This window comes from Ailuropoda melanoleuca, chromosome 14 (genome assembly GCF_002007445.2).
Source record: "Ailuropoda melanoleuca isolate Jingjing chromosome 14, ASM200744v2, whole genome shotgun sequence".
In the NCBI taxonomy this organism is placed as follows: domain Eukaryota; kingdom Metazoa; phylum Chordata; class Mammalia; order Carnivora; family Ursidae; genus Ailuropoda; species Ailuropoda melanoleuca.
Genome location: NC_048231.1, coordinates 90,744,669 through 90,753,036, shown reverse-complemented (window position 1 = coordinate 90,753,036; position 8,368 = coordinate 90,744,669). Strand labels below are relative to the sequence as shown.

The window sequence follows — 8,368 nt, the reverse complement described above, 5'->3', positions numbered from 1 at the left end:
TTATTATTGATTTGCAAGAGTTCTTTATATTTTCATGTACATTTACAACAAAATCCAGAAGAAGCATATGAAAGATATGACCCTTTTTTCATTATATATATTGCAAATATTTTGAATTGTATTTTAAAGTGTGAGTGACCGCAGATAAAGCTGAGGCTTGTGCTGTCTGGAGGTAAACACTTTGGTGAGGGCCAGGGCTGGGTGGGGAGAGAAGGAGGAGAGAAAACTTTCCAAACAGTTTAGGGTAAATGCCAGGACAAAACAAACCCCTCCCCAACAACAAAGCATGACTCATTCTCATGCTAACACTCACCTATTGATGTGGGCCTCAGGTGTGTGAGCCTGGGTTCCCCAAAAAAGGGCCACCAGGGAAAGGGTTAGGAGGGAGGAGTGGCCAGCAGGAAAGGGAAGGGATTCAGAGCACTTGGTGTTCACCCAGCACATAATACCCCATAAGATGCTCTTACGGGACGCTTGGCGATTGCCATAGACAAAAGTATTTGTCTCTGCTTTGATTTACCCATGTGATGCATACATAAAATAAAATACATACATAACATACATAAAATACTGTGTAATATAACAGAAATATACTTTTTCCTTTAAGCCAGGGCTCTAGAGTAATAGATGCCTGGGCTCCAAATTACATTCCATCTCCGCTCAACCCTAACCCTAGTAATTATAGATTAGTGCTTTTTACTCACCCTGGCAACCAGGTCAACACAGAAAACAAATTATTTTTATGATAAACCTTGCCTATCATACTTAAAGTCTCAAAACCTATGACTTTGCATCTCCCTATTTCAAAGTTCTGGATTTGGAATCCTGTCCCTCCCACAGCTTCCCCCAGCTATAAGATATCACCATTTATACCTGCACGTTTCTTTTTTTTCTTTTTCTTTTTTTAGATTTTATTTATTTGAGAGAGAGAGAGAGAAAGCATGAGCAGAGAGAGGGGCAGAGAGGGGAGGCAGACTCCTCCCTGAACAGGGAGCCCGACAAGGGGCTCCAATCTCACAACCCTGGGATCATGACCTGAGCCAAAGGCAGGTGCTTAACCGACAGAGCCCCCCAGGCGCCCGTGTATGTAGGCACATAAGTAACAAGAGCATGATGTTTCCCATCCCGCTGTACAAATTTCCACTGATATCTGCACTTATCTCATTGTTGGGCCGCCACACCAGGAAATATCTCCTCTTTAAACTTGCTGCAAGCACCTATCCTAACCGCATTGATGCCGCTGAAGTCCCTACTCAATCCTTGTTATTATTTGCTGCAGTTTTGCTTGTCACGAGCCTGCTCATAATGCTTTCCTTAAAGGTCTCCTGATGATTGTGGGGGAATGCTCAGAAAAGTTTCTGCACGGCAATGAGTGCGTGTCCGTTCACGGTCACGGTTGCTGTTTCAGTGCATCTCTGCTTTCAGAACCTAGTCCGACCAGCACCAGCACCAGCACCAGCACGAGCAAATGAAGTGGGGTGCAATGGTGAGGACTCTGTCCCGGTTCCTGAACCTTGGACCAAGGACTAATGACTAATAGTCTACTCTATGCTAAACAAAACTAGGTAAACACTCTCTGTGCCTGTGACCTTCCTGGAAAGGCTGTGATGGATTCCTTGAAAGGGAAGGGCCGCTTCATCTGCTCCTGTACTTCTTAGGAAAGTGTGGTGGCGTCTTTATGCAGTTATGACCTTATGACGGGAGAACCGTGTTTCTTCCCTTTGGTGTCCCAGTTTCACCCACGAGTTTTTCCATAGCACTGAATTGTGATCAGTCTTATCTAAAATGAGGTTAAGCCAAGGGGAAGAAAGATAAGAGCAGCGGGGTGGGAGGGAATGAGGACAAACAGGCAGGGGTGCTCTGGCGGGAAAGCCTGGAAGCCTGCAGGATGGCGTGGACATGGCATAACCTTCTTGAAAACTTTGGAAATCTCTACTCGTACCTTAAGCAACTTAGGTGAGGAATATCTTCCTTCCTTTACGCCGTGGTTATGATAGAAAAACATCATTGCTTCGTTTGACTTATAAACCTCTGTGCAGGTGAAGTCGTAGACTCCAGCAGCGCCGCATCTGGGCACGTGGGGAAAACACGAGCCTTGCTTGATGAAATTTGCCTGAAACTCAGCCTGCATTGCTCAGTAGCTGGGGCAAGGTGTTGGGGGGGGGGGGTTGCTGCTGGGCTAAGCAGCTGGGACTCCGGACGCGGTAGGGGAGGGAGCCCATTGTGACCGGCTGTGTTACTGATGGTAAAACAACTCTTTTTGGTCTGGCAGGGAGTGATCGGGAGAACTTATGTATGTTATATTTGTTTTATCCCCCAGTAAGCTTTCCTTAACATAAAAGGCAACAACCCGCTACCCCATTCCTTACAGTTCTTCATCTGTGACATTTGGTGTGACTTAGCCATTGCTGGCTCTTTTCTACAATTTCAGAATCTCAATGAAGTCTAATTTTCTTTTTTAGCCTGAACACCTACTCCAAGCTTCCACATCCTTTTCTAACAACATTAGGTCATCATAACAGTGTTTACTAATAGTTTCTCAAGTTCCTCTTACTCACTGGCAATCATGTAGCCATATAAGCACTTTACAAATAACACATGACCAGGGTTTCTATTATCTGCCTTATCACACTTGTCTGGTTTTCAAATTGAGTGTTTTTCCCAGAACTTCTTAGAAATCAAACATTCAGTTGGGAATTTCTTCCACCTACAGACAGACTTATTTTTAACTCTTGCCTTGGCCCCTGTTCAGGTTTGTGTCATAAAGGCAATAAGTCAGGGCTGGATACGTACTCTTTTCCTGAGCTGGTTTTGAAAAGCAAGGAGTGAGGGAGTAATCCCATCTGTCATGCAAACTTTGTTTACGAGAGGGTCGGTCCTGTGGAAAAACACTTCCCAGACAACTGAAGGTGAATACAGAAGACAACAGTGCCCAAACTTCCCAGGCCTTGGCTCATTGTCATGGTGATGACTTACGTTAAGGATCTCTGCAGGTGCAGGAGTCTTTGGAATATGCAGAAATACTCTTGGCTTTGGGTAGATTGCCCCCATCTGCTGGGACTTTCTACATTGAACATCTAGTAGGCGATTGTAGAGAGAACCAATCTCCATTTTAGATGTCTCTTCCTCCCCTCTCGGAGGTCTAAAACTTTTTGAAGGAGAGAGCCAAGTGTTGGTTGACCCCTTTCTTTTGGGTACTGGGAAGGGGATGCTTAACTGGGTGGCGCATCCTTTTACAATGAGAAGAAGAGGCTTTTACTGGTGTGTTTGAAGGGGGGCGGGGCTGATGATCCCCAGCTGGAGAGACATAAACAGAATCTCCAATCACCTGTAGTTATAGCCAGAGAGGCCTGCTTCTGCTGCTAATTACACAGGCCCAGCTCTGGACGAATGTGCCCCAGGGACCAAAGGAACTCCCGGGTTCTTTACTACTTATGCCAGATGTCTGTCAGCACCCCGGAGATAACTGGGACAGGCCCAGTTCTCCTGTCTCTGTTTCCCTAATTACTGGTTCTTTAGGACCTTGGCTCTGCATGAGCCAGACCTGGGGGTGCTGTTTACCCACCAACTTTATCTATTTAGAACAGAAACTCATCGCTTTTTACCTTGATTTATAGCCCTGTAAGTTCAACTCATATATTTCCTGCTGGAGACTGAAGCTTCTTGCGGAGGGTGCTGTGCCAAAGCTGTTAGAGACCCCGTACCTCGGGCTGTGCCTGGGAAAGAGAAGGCGTTCAATGTGTATTGAATGGATAAAGTGAAATGTGGTTATCGTTATGGAAACATTGTGAGGTGGGAGAGCATACAGTCAATGGAGCCAACACAGTCTCTTCAATTGTTGTGTAATTGTTGCCATCTACTGATCTCCAACAAAGTGTCATAGAAGAGACAAAATACTTTTAGTCAAAGCCACCACCTTGCAAGGTAGACATAAAATCCTCTTTTGATACAGGAAAAGACAGATGCTCAGAGAAATTACGCAACTTGCCTAGAATCACATAGCTGAGCGAGTAGCACAGCGAGTGGGTTCCTCTGTCTCCAAGGCCCTTGGGAACTCCCCCTACATTGAGCCACTTCCCTGAAGTTGCTGGAGATGTACAGAGTGACACTGGAGCTATGACTACACAATCCAGTGCCTGGCCAAGTAAATCAGGCAGTGCTGGAAAGTACTGGAAAGGGGCCCTTCGGGTCCTTAGAGTTGCTGCACAGTCGTGTGAGGCTGGTACAGAGCAAAGGACTTGGCTGGCTGTCTTCCTGCAGCTTGACAGCTGCATTGGGATCACATCAGAGCCTTGGCACCATGCTGGAGGGGTGAGTGACACAGGCTGACAGCCACTCACGCTGCCCACCTCTTGCTTAGGAGTTCTCAAAAGCGATCAGAATACTCAAGTAACAATGGTAAGTGGGTAAAAAGCAACCTGCATTTTCTTATTGAAACTCAAAGTCAGTCCTTCTGAGATGGGAAAAATACAGATGGAAACGGTTTGAGGCAGCTAGTTCCTGCCTCCAGCTGTGCCTCAGTCTCACTTCCCCCTGAAGTCTGCAGGATGATCGGGAGTTTTGGTTAGACTCCATGACCAACCTCAGCACTCCATCAGTGAATCCCTGGGTGGAATCGTGGTCTAGAATGATCTCTCACTCTTGCCTTCTCTGCTAGAGTCCAGAGTGCCCACATGTGCTCTTATTGCATCTTCAAATCCCCAAAGCTGTGTGAACCACTCCTGCAGGAGAGTATTTAACGTAGGAAAAGCCTCTCCTTCTAGAAAGAAAGCTTTGCTTGTCCCCTTCTGTGCAGTCACGGGGACTGGATGAGTTCTAGGATCTGAGAACAACGTGTAAGAACCGCATGTTCCTGTAAGAACTCCACCTTGGCAGGTGGGGGGAGACAATTCTACCACAGTCTCACAGTCTGTGAGCTACTGTTGCCTGTTTCTTCTCATCTATAGCTGCTTAGCTGCTGGAGAAGCAAGACTGTTGGACAAACAGCAGCTGAGTTGCGAAGGGAGGTGGATGACCAGGTGGCTTTACTCTCCTTACAGTCATGCAGAGGACTGCAGCCGTTAATAGGGTGAGCTCAGAGGCAAGGGTTGAGACGTGGGGCAACCATGACCTAGTCCTGCAAACTTGGACAAGTTACTTAATCCTAATTTCCTATTTTGGAGGAGCAGGGTGCGGGGCAGAGGGAGAGGGAGAGAGAGAGAATCTTAAGTAGACTCCACACCCAGCATGAAGCCCTTTGGGAGACTTGATCTCATGACCCTGACATCATGACCTGAGCTGAAACCAAGAGTCAGATGCTTAACCGACTGAGCCACCCAGGTGCCCCAATCCTAATTTCCTTTGCGTCCAAAGCCAGAATAATAGCATCACCCACGTCATTGGGGATCTGTATGTATTAAATGAGATCATGACATAAAGCATTCAGTCCACAGTATGTGCTCAGTGGCTCTTGGTATTACTGTTACAGGGAGTACTGTAAAAAATCTTGTCCTATAAATATGCTAGAACTTGCCCCTAACTCTTAACCCATCTACATCTTTCATCCATTTCTTTATTATGACTCAGCGGAGGTAACAGATACCATAAGCTCTCATGCTCTGCTGTTTTATACTTATTAAAATATTTTCATATGTATTATCCCAGTGCCCCAAAGACCTATGCCTAATCAATATTTATTTTTATTTTTCACAGCTATCTCAGGTTGCACATGGGATGGATAATGCTGGTGACATCTTATAAAAGAAAGGAATTTGCCAAGGCCTCACAGTTAAGGCTGGGCTGTATTAGTTTGCTAGGGCTGCTATAACAAAGGACCACAAACGGGTGGCTTAAAAGAACAGAAAATGATTGCCTCACAGTCCTGGAGGCTGGATGCCTGGGAGCAAGGTATCACAGGGTTGATTCCTTCTGAAGGCTGTAGGGACAATCTGTTCATGCCTCTACCCTACCTCCTGGTGACTTGTTGGCAATCTTTGGCCTTCTTGGATTCTAGAAGCATCACGCCAATCACTGCCTTCATCTTCCCATGGTGCTCTGTGTGTGTGTGTCTGTCTGTAGGTCCAAATGACCCTTTTGTATAAGGACACAAGTCCTATTGGATTAGGGCCCACCCTCGTGACCTCATCTTAACTCAGTCATCTGTGAAGACTCTATTTCCCAATCAGGTCACATTCACCGGTACAGACGGCTAGTTAGGACACCAACCTCTTTTGGGAGGATTGCAATTCAACCCATAACGCTGGCCTCACACCCAAGTCATTTGACCTTGTTGCTGTTCAGATACCCTAATATCCTGGCTCCGTCAGTCTCCAGAATCAGCTATTATGGTTTTTGTTTGTTTGCTTTTTAATAGCAAAAACTTCTGAGGCACCTGCAAAAACTATGAATTAAGGCACACCAGGGGAGTTGTTCTGTTTTTTTTTTTTTCTCTTGTGCTTTAGAACGTTTGGATTCTACTAACACTGATGAGTCTTTAAGTCCAATTATATCCCAAGGCATTGGGAGTGGGAGGTGGCAGTGGCTTAAAGGGGAAGGGATTATGAAGAATAATAAAATCTGTCTTCGAACCTGGAAAATTCATGTTCCAGTTTTGTTCTTTAGTTTTCTACCAATAAAACAAAACGATACACACACAAAAAACTTTGGATTCTTTGTTTCTGGGACAGCGCTGCATTCCCAGCAACCTAGTAACAATCACATTGTCTCTACTGTAGCATGATAAACAGCTGGAAAAGACAGAAAAATAAAAAAACCTATCAGAAGATACAAAGAAATGGATACAATAAAAGCCCCTCCAAATGCCTAATTCACTCAGGCACTTCTGTGCCTCTTTTAGCTTGAGGATAGAATCCAAAATAATGACCTCTATCAGGATGCAGCATTACGGCTAGCCAGCTGGAGTTTTTTCCCTTTTTTTTTCCCCCTTTTTATTTTGAAGTAATTATAGATTCAGAGGAAGTTACAAAGTTAGTACAGAGAGATTCCCTACGCCTCTACCCACTTTCCCCCAGTGGTTGCACATTATGCAAGTATCGCCTAGTGCTTTTTAGAGATGGTTGTCCTGGGAAGCAATAATATACCAGGCTTACTTGCTGGAAAATCTGAGCTGACTCACCCTTCCAAACACTGCCTTTAAAGGAACCCGGAACCACAGCGCCCATGGCAGCTTCCACAGTCTCCAGACACAGACATGCAGTTGTGAGCTCCGTCAGTTTCCTGGTCTAGTTTACCTGGCTCTTTTCCAATTTCCAGGAGGGATTTCCTCCAGCCAGTGTGGGATGCAGCAGCCTGTTTTGATGAGAGAGAAGGGGAAATTTCAAAGCGGGGACAGTGCCCACCCTTGCTTGAGAAGACTCAGGAGTTGGGATTGGGATGCTAGTGTGTGTTCTTGGTTTCATTTCGTTCATTTTCATGGGTGGCCACCTAGAAAAAGATACTCTGGGGGATTTGGAGAAATAGGTGCTGCCACCAAAGTGTCAGAAGAAATAAGAAATGAGTGAGATGTAAACTAGCGAGGGTGACGGCTTCTCGGAGCTCAGGCAGGTGTCAGAGGCGTCCAAAGGAGGAGGGCTGATTCCTGCCTGGCTTGAAAGCAGGAGATCCCCGGGGGAGATGGGAGATACAAGGGAGTCGGGAGGATGGCAAGCGTCCTAATTTTAGCAAAAGCCCATTTAGTTATTCTGTTGCCAGTTTTCTAATTATAATAATAAGGATTCTCAAGAGTTAAAAAAAAATACAGAAAGATATAAAAAAGTAAACCCATCTGTAACCCTGCCACCCAATAGTTAAAAAACAAAACAAAAACAACAACAAATTTGGTATCTTTCATGGATGAAAAACACACATTTTAAGAAAATTGTTAACAAATTCCAACCATTTGGGGGCGTGTGGGTGGCTCAGATGGTGAAGCGTCTACCTTGGGCTCAGGTCATGATCTCTGGGTCCTGGCATCGAGCCCCACTTCTGGCTCCTGGCTCGGTGGAGAGCCTGCTTCTCCCTCTCCCTCTGCCCCTCCCCCTGTTCATGCTCTCTTTCTGTAGCTCTCTGTCTCAAATGAATAAATAAAATCTTTAAAAAACGAAACAAATTTCAACCATTTGGCTCAAGAGAGAAGTTAAGGACGGTTTCCTTTCTGGAATCACATTTGCTGCAGTGACTTCTATCTCCTCCCATCCTTAATGGCCCCTCGACTGCCCTAAGTGAGGTCTTGGGGATGGAGTAATAGAAGCTGGAGCCCTTTTCTCAAGCAGGAGCTGGCAAGCAGACGATACACCAGAGGCACAGAGGTCACAACAGAGAGCTTCGGGAATAGAAGGCAGGTGGCTGTGCCAGTTGCCCAGGGCTGCCATAGCAAAGCACCCCAAACTGG

The 8,368-nt window shown here is 45.7% G+C and overlaps 1 long non-coding RNA gene across 1 annotated transcript in view; it reads left to right on the top strand.

The window, feature by feature from the left end:
* LOC117795932 overlaps positions 1-7,941 on the top strand; it is a 31,063-nt gene extending 23,122 nt beyond the window's left edge. Inside the window, exons 4-5 of the long non-coding RNA XR_004620125.1 lie at positions 4,947-5,068; positions 5,692-7,941. This is a non-coding gene — a long non-coding RNA (uncharacterized LOC117795932). The remainder of the gene's footprint in view (positions 1-4,946; positions 5,069-5,691) is intronic.
* The last annotated feature ends 427 nt before the right edge of the window (positions 7,942-8,368 follow it).